Genomic DNA, 12,500 nt, shown 5'->3' on the forward strand with positions numbered 1-12,500 from the left:
GGTCTCGAGCCTCTTGTTATTTCAAAACACCGAAACGAGGAATTGAGGACACGGCGGGTCCGAGCTAGTGAATTGCTACATGGAAAAAGAGGGAGGGAGAGAGAGAGGGGGAAAAGGATAAGGAGAGGAAGAAGGGGAGAGAGAGAAAGAAGGAGAGCGAGAGAGAGAGAGAGAAGAGAGAGAGAGAGAGAGAGAGAGAGAGAGAGAGAGAGAGAGAGAGAGAGAGAGAGAGAGAGAGAGAGAGAGAGAGAGAGAGAGAGAGAGAGAGAGAGAGAGAGAGAGAGATAAGGAGGGAGGGAGGGAGGGAGGGAGAGGGAGAGAAACAGAGAGATTGTAGAGGGAGAGTGAAAGATATATTAAAAGAGAGGTAAAGAAAAAAAAATCAGGGGGCACGGGCTGCTGAGAGTGTAGCCAGGCGGAACATCTGGCCCTGGCTTGAGCACGAGTAACGCGAGGGCGGCTGTGACCGTGAGCCGCTAGTGTGGATGTGTGCACGTAGTGGGAGAAAGTGGAATTCGTCTTTGTACACACGCGCACACAAACGTTTACACAGACGCCTGCGTTTTACTGCTGAATGAATGGTGTACTTTGGGCAGTGTAGCAAGATTTCTCTCACGGGATTCACTATTTATGTTGTTTCTGAGAGAAGTTTTGCTTTTTGAAATAAAGAGAGAGATTGGGGAGGAGAATAAGGAGGAGACATATATAGACAGAGAAATGGAGAAGAAGAAAGAGGGAGAGAGGAGAGGAGAGGAGAGAGCCAGACAGAAAGGTAGACAGAGGGGGAGATAGAGATGATTTTTTATCATGTGAACACGCAGTTGCATGAGAGCGAAACATCATTGCCATCGGAGTGTTCTGCCGCGAAAACCTCTCGCCCCGTGCACCGCATGTTGCCTGACGTCCCTCCACTCCTTCAACTCTCCTCTCTCCGCCCACTTCATTCCCGCCGCTCCTCTGGATTGGGACGTTTAGCGAGGAATGTTGACTACTGCTGGTGATTGCCTCTGACTGCGGCAAATGGCGGGAAGTGGATGTTCTCGCTGAATTATTGTACGTTGAAGAATGCTTGTGAGCTTTATGCTTTTCGAGGCATTTTGTATCCACTGAGCTGGATGGCAAAGATATGTTTTTTGGTTTTATTTATGAGAGAATTTCCACGATTCTGCCATGTGTTATACGGAATGTGCAGCGTAGCCTAGAACGGGCTATACTTTATTTGTACTTCGCTTTGCCATACTTTGTAGTACCATGTCCTGTGGTGCTCACCAGATGGCGGGGCGGCGGCGGAACCCTTGGGTACTGTGCCCTCGCGGCTAATTGTTAGGTAGTACCTTCTCGAAGCTTCTGTTTGGCTACGTACTACCTCCGACGCCACCCAAATCCACGCCTCTCCCGTTTCGCTGCTAGTGGGGCTTTCGTTCTTCTTTCGCCTACTATCAGGCTTTACTGTCTGTTCCGTCGATAAACGCGTATCTATCAAAATGGATGTGTTTCCGTCCTTGTTTGTCTTTATCCTTCTCCAGCTTCTGTGCTTCTTTGATCGTTTTTAATGACTTAACAGGCATCATCAACCTTTATATCCTAGTAGTGCTGATAGGGGTAAATGTAACCCTGGAGCAGCGTGCACATGGCGTGTATCTCCCGCAAGCGAGATGAGGTTAGTCAGCAGAGTTCGCGTCGGTCACCTCCCAATTAGGCACCGAAAACGTGTAGCTTCGAGTGGACTACCCTCAACCCCTCCACACCCCCACCCTCTCCCCTTGTACCCCTCGTCCTTTAATTACCATGAGTCCCACGGGCACCTTGCGCAACGCTAGGGCATAGGCCTACCCCTCGCTTTCCTCCCTGCCCATCTGTCTCCCCGCCCATCCCCTCGCTCGCCCCCCGGTGATAAGTCGAGCCCTGGACAACAGCCGGCCTGGCATTAACCTTGTATGTTCCAAGGGACATCGTAGGGCGCCCTGGGGGAGTCTTCGGCGACAGGATCTTTCCGCGAGGAGTGTCTTTGTTGAGAGATGTTTTCTGAGAGAGGAAGAGGAAAAGAGTTGATGGTAGAAATTATGTGAAGAGAGGAAGGAGGGAGAGTCGGGAAACTGCTACCCTTTTTTCTTTTCCTTTTTTCAATTTCTCCCTTTTTGAACATGGGTGGGGATGGTTAGTTCCTCTGTTCTTAATGAGTGTCGTTACCGGTCATGTAGGAAAAAGTGCAGCAAAAGTAGTTGAAGGCCAGTCGATCCCTCGCGGGGGAAGTCGTTGATCGCCGCGCTCGTAGCCTCCGGTGACAGCTACGGTGCACTTAGCGGGGAAAATGCCGGACGCGATAAGGGTTTACGGCAGGAAAAAATACACGGGGAAAGAAGGAAAAAAACAACGGTAAGAAACAACTACGACCGAGACGGAGTATATAGGAATGTCACGACTGAGGGCACTTTGTGTTGCCATGCCGTGACGAACACTCTCTCGCGAAGAAGTGGAGTGGGTAGGAAGTTTAAAATGAAGGAATCAAAACAGAAGTGTGTTCTTTACGAAGTCATGAAGAGTGTTGGCATGAATGCGAGCGCGAGGGTAGGCCACGGGCACTGTGGGTAAGAATGGAAGTGGGGTAGCTGCAGAGGTGAAAGTGGCCTGATATTTATGAATGGAGCCTGGCTGCTGGACCGGGCCGAGCGGGGACGAAGAGGTGGGGGTAGGGGGTCTCTGGGGGACCTCTCTCATTCACCCCCGAGGATGGGAGGAGGGAGGGGCCAGTCATGGTTTGTCTGGTGTATTGTGTAGGATCTGGTCACGTGGGCGGTGAGGGTTTCGCGTGTTCTTGTGATCCTGAAAGACTTATGGACGTGAAACAGCTCCTCGAACTGCAGTGACGTCACACTATCTTCACTTTATGCAAGTTTTATGGCTTCCGTCGCTGTGTTTTACGTCCTTCCTTGTTGGCAAGCCCTCGTGTATTTCATCGGTCTCTGCTCTTTAGCACTTTTGCATTCATCTTTTAGACTGATACGCTATGTTGCCATTGCTGGATTCCTTTGCCACGTCTACGGTTGACCTAGGCATGACATAGCCAAATATTAGCCGCTTCTAAAAACTGGGATCATGCTTGTATACGAGCATAATGTATTTTTTGTTTTGCATGACTCATCGTTTCGAATGGGAACAATGCAGTCGCAGCTAATGTCATGCGTGCCCGTGTGTGTGTGTGTGTGTGTCTGTGTGTGTATGTATGTGTGTATAGCGCTCGACCTAATTTGTGACTTTGTTTCAGTATGCTTGTCCATCACGCTAAACGAGACGTGGAACCTAAAGGCCACAATTATGGAGCAGATGGCGCCGAGTGCGTCGGTCAGCCGTGTTTAATGAGGCATTTAATATGCCACCAATTACATTCCATGTTGCCTGAAGGGAGGAAGGTCGTGTGTATACCTGGCTGTTCGTAAGTTTGTGGAGGGAAGGAACTAGCTAAGTACATAGGTTTGCCACAAAGTACTTTATTGTGGCGAGACCCCGTTTATTATGCCGGTTGTGTGTTGAACGATCGACAATTAGAGTCTACCCAAAACCGCCGACGATAAGATCAGCAAAAACCGTGTTTTCGAGGCAGTTCAGCTCTTTACAGCGCATGAAAGTAGGGGCTCTGACAGCCAACCCCGTCCCTGCATGCCTCTCTCTCTCACGAACCTTTCGCTCATTCCTTTCCCCCTTTTTAGCTATTTTCGCTCCTCTTCCTTTCCTTTCCTTCTTTTTTTTTCATCCTCTTCAAGTTCTTTTATCAGAGGATCATAATCGCCATCCCTGTCGGCAGCGCTTTTAGGAGTGTTTCAAGTCCTCCATGGCTGGGTCCTTCTCCTCGTTGCACGTGGCGTTGCATTGTTTTCGTCCGTTGGTGGATATTAGCGCTCATTTACCTCCCACACTCCATTTTCTCTTAATTTGTCTGGCGTTCTTTCTTATTTTACTTCCTTCGCCTACTCCCCCTTCTCTCCGCAGCTGTAGGTGTTCGTGGGCTCCTTGTTCCCTCTTTATGTATCGCCTGTGTCTTATGTATCACTGTTCTCTGTACATCTTTGTGATCTGATTTCACTTCCAAAGGGAGATTTAAATCATGGCGAATCGTAGTTCTTTCGTTTGAACCTTTTGCAACTTGACACTTGCCGGCCCTTCCCATAGTGTTCGTCTCAGTAGTGGGATCTAGAAGAGATTGTATCTTAGGATTTGCAGATTGGAAGCACGTGAAGTTGACAATGATTTTATTTTTCATTTGTTTGTAAAGCGTGTCCTTATGCATCCCATGAGTGTGATTCTTGTACATGTGCGAATGTGTGTGTGTGTGTTTGTTTGTCAGTGTGTCTGCATGCATGTATCAGTATGTGTCTGTGGGTGTGTATTGGGGAGTGTGTTTGTGGAGGGACATTGAATGATCTGATCCAAGAGTCCCTCTCGGATACAGAATATTAACACAACCTGATCCGCCATTGGTGTTTTAAGAAAGAGAAGATGATTTCTCTCGCGTTCCTCTGCTGTTGCCATTCCGGAGATTTTGTTATTGTTTATTTTCTTGCGATTAATAGTCTCTTTCACACCCCAGTCGTAAAGCTGATGATGGATGTGAAGACGCCTTGTAGCCTTGCGATATTGCCTCTATGAATAGCCCTTTCCCATCCCTGCGAGTGGCGTGGCGAGGGGCGCGAACCACTCGTTGCCATCTCGTTACTCCAACAGTCGCACATTTTTTTCCGGCGGGCGCAACCTGTGTTTAAGCAATCTGCGCCGCGGCCCGGGGGCGTCGCTCGCCCGCGGAGCTACGATACGCATGAGCTTAGGGCCTGATCTTGATTGGTCAGGGCTGGCGACCTAATTTTATTGACGAGGGTCGTGTGTCGTGGCTTTTGTGTGTGTGTGGGGGGAGGGGGGATTAGCCCAACCAAGTCCGTCCATATTTCGGAGCGACAGCACGTTTCTTTTTCTTTTCTTTTTTTCCTCCTTTTCTTTTCTTTTTAGTTAATCATCTTCATCATTCAGAATCCGTTTGTTGTTCTAGTGCACCCGGAGTGGCGGCGACGTTGGTCCCTGGTGTTGATAGAGGGAAAAATGTGCTCGCAACAATTTCTTTTTATCCCCATTGTAGTCGCAAATTACTTTCAATTATATTTTCTTCACACCCTCTTCCTCTTCCCCCTTTCCTTCCGCCTTGCCCGACATCTGCCGCCCCTCCCCCTTTCTGCTCTTGCATACCCCATCCATTTGCCTATCTCGCCGCTCCCTGTTTCAGCTCCTTCGTTTGCATGTGCTCACACCCCTCTCATTGTACCTATCCCCCTCCCCCTCCGCGTCGCTCGTTACCCATCTGTCCTTTGGCGACGCATTCATTGTATCGCCCCCCCTCTCTACGTCTCTCCCCCTCGCGACACCCTGTGCACGTACCCTGCCGCCCTTTCCCCTTCACCCTACCCTTGGCAACCCTTCTTCTCTCCGTTCCCCTTGGCTACACCCTATCTCAAACCCACATGCCCTTGTCTCCCTCTCTCCTTCCCTCTCGTTGTTTCTCCCCTTTGGTATACCCTATTTTCAACCCTCATGCACGCACCCTGCCATCCTGCCACCCTTCAACCCTTCTTCTTTCCCTTGGCAACCGCACGGGGTCCCATGGCGATCCTGGTCATTAAGAGCCGAGATAGTAATTTAAATGGCTTCGGTGATTTATTACTATGACCTTTTTCCATCTGACTTTGCCGGCCTATAATCTATAATGGAATCAAATCGCCTGCTCCATGATCATGACTAGGGACAGGGGAGGGGGGATTTGCTCGTCGGAGAGGGGAGGGGAAGGGAACATGAATGTGGGGAGAGAGGGGAAAGGGAAAGGGAAAGGGGAAGGGGAGGAGGAAGGGGCTGGATGGGTAATTGGTCGTAATCTCTGCCTTTGAATGAGGAGCGTAACTTCTTCCCACGCAGGGATGGGGGGGGGGGTATCCTGAGAACGATGTTATAGGAAAAAACCTCTTTGGGACGACCAGCAAGCAGATGAGCAAGTCAGCCATGCAGGATTTCTTTTCTTGTTAGTATAAAATTTTTGTATCCAATTTTCCTCCTTCATGACCGTTTTTATTTTTGGCTCCGTCTTTTTTCATTTTTCCTCATCCTTGGCTCTCTCTATTTCTACTCTACTCTCTTTTAATTCTTTTACTTCTTGATAAGACCTGCGGAGTGACTTATTCGAGTTACTTACTGGTACTAGCCTTATCTCCCCTCCAGATTTAGAAGTACGAAGATCGTGGAAAGGGAGGAGGTGGAGAAGGGAGTTGTACTAAAGGGAGGAGAGAGAAAAGGTTGAACGGTGAGGGCAGAAGGGGAGATGAACCCGCCAATCGCAAGATGTCGAGCGCTTCTTCCTCACTCTCCCGCGGTGCAAAGATTCCGGGCGGAGAATATAATCATGGTTCATGAACCATATGTGGGGATAATTTTTATAAATCATGCGTTCGTGAAGCAACGTTAGTCATTCAGAGACACGGGTGTGGCACGCTTTAACGGCGCTGCATCTTGTCGGCCCCGCTTATCAGAGCTCCAGTAAAGTGCAGCCGGGCCGCCCACGTAGCAATTTATATTTTTAGTTGATGCTTTCAGATGGTGCAGTGTTTTTCAATCGTGTATTTTTGTTTGTTTATGATTCGCTTTTTATATGACAGCTTTGCACTTTTTCACCTTCATTTGTTTTTCATTGAGTCATCCTCACTTAGCAGTTTGATCCAAGTTTTCCTCGTGAGTCCTTTTTATGTGTGTGTTCCACGTGCTTAATGTTATTACCTTGTGTATAATTCGGGTCTCTTGTGTAGCCTCCGAATTCAAAGGAGAAAACCCACCAAACCGTATGTCAGTGTATCTGTGTATTTACATACATCTCTTCTCTTATCCATGTTTATTACGTTAGCATTCTTGGCACAAATCCTGGCGCCTCCAGGTAAGCCCCTGGAGGAGGAAATGTCCATATATACGAGGGAGCCTTACCGCTGCCTCTTTGTGTCGAGCCGCTGTCTCCGTGGGAGGCTTTTACTATACCTGAACGTGTACGCCAGCGGTCTGAGATCATTAGTCGTGCCAACCACCACAACATTACTGGCACCAACCAAAACAACTCGAACTCGGGTACAGACAACGACACTGTTCACCAAAGAGGCTCATCTCACATCATCTCGTCGCAACATCACGGCAGAAGTGCCAAGAACAACACCGGGCTAGGAGCACTGTCATCGGCAGGGACGAGCAACTAGCAATATCTGAAGCGACACCAGCATGGGGACGAGCATCGGATCTCACTCAACTTAACGCTCTCAGCTCCTGGCCCTTGTCAAGTGGCACCTTTGCAACACTTCCATTATGCAGACCTTCCCTTGAGGATTATTGCGCATATGGTCACTCTTCCTTCTTTCTCCCTCTCCTCCTCCCCATCCCTCTCTAACGTCCTGCTTCTGTCCCTCCTCTTACCCTCTCGTCACCTGGCCTGTAATTTTTCTCTCTGTTGCCGATCCCTTGCCGAGACGTTGACAGATGAAAAGGAGGAGGGATGAGGAGGTGCAGGGAGATGAAGTCATTCTGTCAGCGCTGTAACTACCACCACCGCCAGTAGTCTTGAACGCTGAGTTATATTTCCTGATGTTTATGGCTTTAATTTTGCTTCTCACGTCAGCGATTACAAACGTTTTATAATTTAATCTATCAGCTATTGATTAATGATTATAAGAAAAGATAATTATAAGCAACGCATCGCCCCCTGTAGAGGTATCAGACAGATGCACCAGAGGGGCGTCTTCCAAGCTTCCTGAAGATCCTCTATATATTCTGAATCGTCTTGCAAGCACTAAATCGTTAAGAGATCGCTCTTGCAATTTTTCTCTATCATGACGTTAGTGAGGAAGATAGAGTGTTGGGGGGGGGGAGGCAGGAAGCCGGCCATGACAGGGGGTCAACTGATCAGCATTCAGAGTCGGCTGCTCGGCTGGCAACTCTTCGGGAGGCGCATTGATAACATTCTGTGATCCAGTTGCCCCTTGCCCTCGCTCCCTCCCTCTTGCCTCTCCGATATTCCCTCCTCCTCTTCTTTTTCCACGCCATTCAAGTCCAAACGATGCTGTGAATACCCAATCGCTGCCGGTACTTTAATATTTAGCTTTAATATTTCTTCGCAAGATACCCAGTCACGTCATGTCGATTCATAGCGTCACCACCGTGACGGTAAATACAGTTAGGGAGACGTGTGGATAATCGTAACTCTCTTGTCGGGGTCCTGTGTGCGTTGGTTAGGTTGTGGGGTGGGGGTGGCGAGTGGTTGACACTGCCGTCATCACGTGACTCAGTGGTTATTATTCCATGCGTGGTGACAGTGTCGTACGTCCCCGCCGCGGTGAGTCACCCCTGGAGAGTGACTGTCGCCTCACCCGCTCACCCTCTGTCTTGTCAGCAAAATTTCTGACTTTTTTCCTGTTACTTTAACTTATTTCCTAGTGTTAAGGCCTTATTAGCGCTATCACCCTGTAGCCACCGCAACCCGTATCCGCCCTCATCCATTTGTTAGCATTCCTCCGCTCATATCTCCGCCCTCGTAATCGCTCGTCGCCGCATATCACCCTTCACAGACGCCCGTTCTTGGCCTACATTTACACATGAAGGGGAGCTCCTGTACACGTCGGGGGCTCGGCACAGCGCCCTGGTTTGTTCAGGTGCCCCCTTATCGAAGGCGTGACTCCCAGTAGCTACTACACTTCCGCTCTCGCTTCATCCACTTCAATGGTGGGGAAGGGGCAAGGGGAAGGGGGGGGGGGTAGGGGAAGGGATACGGACAAACGGAGAAAGGGCAAGGGCTAGCTTTTGCATCGTTACCACGCATAAGAATTCGTGCGTTGGTGCTTAGTCTTGGCGATGCAAATTCTGACCTTTGTAAGTCTGTTAGTCAGGCCGGTATAAACTACACGAAATTGAAGTGTCTTCAGTCAGGAATGTTCGGTATTATCCAGCTAACCATTATCCTGAGCTGTCCCGAAGCGAGGTACTCTTTAATCCAGTGTGCCCATGCCTCATGCCATGAACCGGGCCGCCTTGAGCCTCGGTTCGCGTCGAGATTTATGGATCATCACGAGGGCGTAAGAGCTCCAAATAAGTCGGAAGGAACACGTCTCCCAGGGGGTGGTGTTGACACTCGCGTCTTATCGTGCGTTTACAAGGTCGCCCTCGCCCCCCTCGCCCCCCTCACCCCCCTCCCCCCCTCCCCTCAACCCGGCAGATCCCTCCCCTCCCCCTCCCCTATTACTATACGACAGCTGCTAGACACTGGAGGATCTTACTGCTCGGAACACGTTTTTATTTGTGGCTTCAAAGGCGTTACTTATAGTGTTTAACAAATGATATCTCACCTTGGTTTCACACGGTTGGTTTCGCCTTTTACTTATGATAACGTTAACGCAACAAACGAGTCAAAAATTGCAAGCAATATTTATTGAGAAACGGGGTCGTCCGGACTTGTTTTGCCACTTGTCCGTTGATTAATGAATAAGATAATTAATTAGACGAAGTATTAGATTATTAAAAATTGTAAACCACGGACTGCCGACCCTCCCCCTGTCCCTTACGGGTGCGGAGGCATCCGAGGGCGTGAGGGAGCGGCCGGGATCCAGAGGACAAGAGCAGCAACAGGTCTCGGGTGCCGACGAGCATATATGGCAAAGGCGATTTCTGATGGTCATCGGAGCCGGGCCAGGTTAGCACGCTGATTTAGTGTCGCGCCGCGTGATGGGCTGATGTGGGGGAGGGGGGAGGGGGATTGATGGCACCTGAGTAATGGTGGCGATTGAACGTGTTTGGAGAGATGGAAGGACTTTGCGGGTGATCATGGCCTCCATGTTCTTCCGGAAGACAGGCAGAGGGCGCGCCGCAGATCAGCATTTTATCGTACGACATCTGTGTCTAGCGGATGCTATCTGCCGGACGACAAGTGATCCAGGCAGCTAAAGGCATGGAGCCAACGTTTTGGTGGCTTTTACTGGCGTCCTAATATTAATGCCGACATGTTGGCGCCGGATATCGGCAACCTGATCAAGATACGGAAAAGATTTCATCGTGTCGCAACAACCGGACACCCGCAGCGCAATACGACAAACTTCTTGCTTGTTGACATTTCCCCTGTGCGTGAGACTTATCTTCGCAGTTGTTATTTTTACCTGACTAGTCTATTGTGTCGCCATTCTTGATCTTGATCATTTAATGTTTACAAATACTGCCACGACAGGTTATGCAACCATGATTATAAATTCTTGATGCAAGCTTAATTTAAGTCTTCGTCCGGGAGATAGGAAGACGTCCATGAAGTGGATTATGACAGCATGAGGATAACAAGCGGCCGCCCCCCTCCCTCCTTCCTTGTAGGTGAATGTATCTCAAGATTAATTATCTTCTTGTATGAGATAACTCTTAGAAGAGTAAACAAAAAATACACTTTCAGGACGTGCTGGTCACTTGTACTCGTTACGAGGTTCGCCTGCAATAAAAGTGGGTGTGCAGGGAGACCCGTGGGTGGGCGTGGGCGCGGTTGGTTAGGACGAGGGTAGGCGGGGAGCAGAGATAATTAGGGCGGGAGGGCGGCGACCAGAACGGCGTCGGAGCGTCAGTAGGTGGCGGTGGCGATCTTCCGCAGGTAAAATGATTTTAAATAGTGCTTGCGCATGCCCTGGGCTCCGCCAGCGAGGCCGTGCTCAGGGACGTCGAAAATAATTATTCGGTTTGTATCTTTTATACCATATTTTTTTTTTCTTTATATATTTTGCTTTTCTTTTTTATCTTGAATTCCGACCACCGACGGGTCTGTAGGAGCCCCAAGACGCGAAGAATTTATAAAGAACGGAGTGATCTTACCGATTCCGGGGAAGATGATGCTCTGGGTTAATTATTGGTCGTGAAAGGAAGGCGGAGCTTCATCAGATGTGTCATAAGGAATATTAGGTGAGCATGAGCCCTTTTTAAGACTGTATGTGGTTTGGAGATTGGGGGATGAGGTGTGGACATGACGAAAACTGGAGCAAGAGCTATGGAGTAAGAAAGATATTTAAAAAAAAAGACTAAGCAAGATGTTTAAAAAAGGACCTAGATTTTTTTGAAGATGTAGATACAGGGAAGATGGAAGAAGTATGAAAGAATTAAGCAGGAATAAGAAAGAAAAGACAATAATTTAGGGAAGAATAGAATGAGAGACGGAGAGGGTATGGGTACTAACAGGCGTGGTAGGGCCGCCGTGGTGAGGCCAACCATCACCTTGTGGGCCAACACCCACCTCGGCGCCGTCCTCCGCCCAGCTGCCCCCAACCCCCTCCAGCATCCGAACACCGCCCTCTCATCTCCTTTCATCTCCTTCTTTCGATCCTTCGCCCTCTCGTTTTTGGCTCACCTAATCCTTTTTTTTTTTTTCTTTCTTTTACGGATCCCCTCTCTCTCTCTCTCTCTCTCTCTCTCTCTCTCTCTCTCTCTCTCTCTCTCTCTCTCTCTCTCTCTCTCTCTCTCTCCTCTCTCTCCCTCTCCTCTCCCCTCTCTCTCCTCTCTCTCTCTCTCTCTCTCTCTCTCTCTCTCTCTCTCTCTCTCTCTCTCTCTTTCCTCTCTCTCTCTCTCCTTTTTCCCTCTTTCCTCTCTCTCTCTCTCTCTCTCTCTCTCTCTCTCTCTCTCTCTCTCCCCCACTCTCCCTCCCTCTCCCTCTCCCTCTCCCTTTCCCTCTCTCTCCCACTCTCCCTCCCTCCCTCCCTCCCTCTCTCATGTGTTCTTCCTCCTCATCATTCGCCTGAATTATATATGTAAATATATATATGTATGTTTGTGTATGTGTGAGCATGTTTATGTGCGCGCGTGTGTGTATGTTGTCGTCGGATGTGACTTATAAGACACACGAGAAAAGATAGAAGACGCTTCTTTGCAGTTAATTGAAGGTGGCAGGGAGGCCGGTTTAGGAACACGGGCTTGTCTGCGCACGACAGTTCACACCGACTGATTTTGAAAAGACTCTGCAAACCGGACATTATACGCCATCCCTTAAATCTATTATGGGTAGGATTACGAAGACTTTCCCCAAGGCGGTTTGGATTTTCATTTCACGGTGCAGTCTGCAAGGAGCCTCGGGAGGCGCCTTTCGGTACAAACAATGCTGCATGACTCGCCTCGATCCGTGAGAGACGCCGACGAGTCAGCAGTAGTTAACAGTGATTGATCGCATCAAATCGTGAGGTTGTTAATGTATGGGCGACGTTTACGGCATCGATGGGTGCCCCGGCCGCCGCCCGTGGTCGGTCTTCTGAGTGACGGAGGCTGAGAGGGAGAGGGAGAGAGGGGCCATGACGACAGCGCCCGACCGCCACCTCCGCCTGGCCGCGGCTCACCAGGCAGTGTTGTGGTGGACGCGGTGTGGAGAGCATCCATGTGAACGTTCGTCCCGCGCGCACTCACGCCCGCGCCTCGTGCTGGCCAAGCGACGC

At 49.5% G+C, this 12,500-nt stretch overlaps 1 protein-coding gene and 1 long non-coding RNA gene across 20 annotated transcripts in view; both read left to right on the top strand.

The window, feature by feature from the left end:
- LOC122251860 (dystrophin, isoforms A/C/F/G/H-like) overlaps nucleotides 1–12,500 on the top strand; it is a 1,045,059-nt gene that overhangs the window by 980,512 nt on the left and 52,047 nt on the right. The gene's annotated exons all lie outside the window — the stretch shown is intronic.
- Nucleotides 12,254–12,500, top strand: part of LOC147468535 (uncharacterized) — a 22,021-nt gene continuing 21,774 nt past the window's right edge. Inside the window, exon 1 of the long non-coding RNA XR_015192453.1 lies at nucleotides 12,254–12,500. This exon is cut by the window's right edge and continues 4 nt beyond it. This is a non-coding gene — a long non-coding RNA (uncharacterized LOC147468535).

The sequence above is a fragment of the Penaeus japonicus genome, unplaced genomic scaffold (assembly GCF_977035675.1).
Source record: "Penaeus japonicus unplaced genomic scaffold, GWHDUDI00000001_assembly GWHDUDI00000028, whole genome shotgun sequence".
Classification (NCBI taxonomy): Eukaryota; Metazoa; Arthropoda; class Malacostraca; order Decapoda; family Penaeidae; genus Penaeus; species Penaeus japonicus.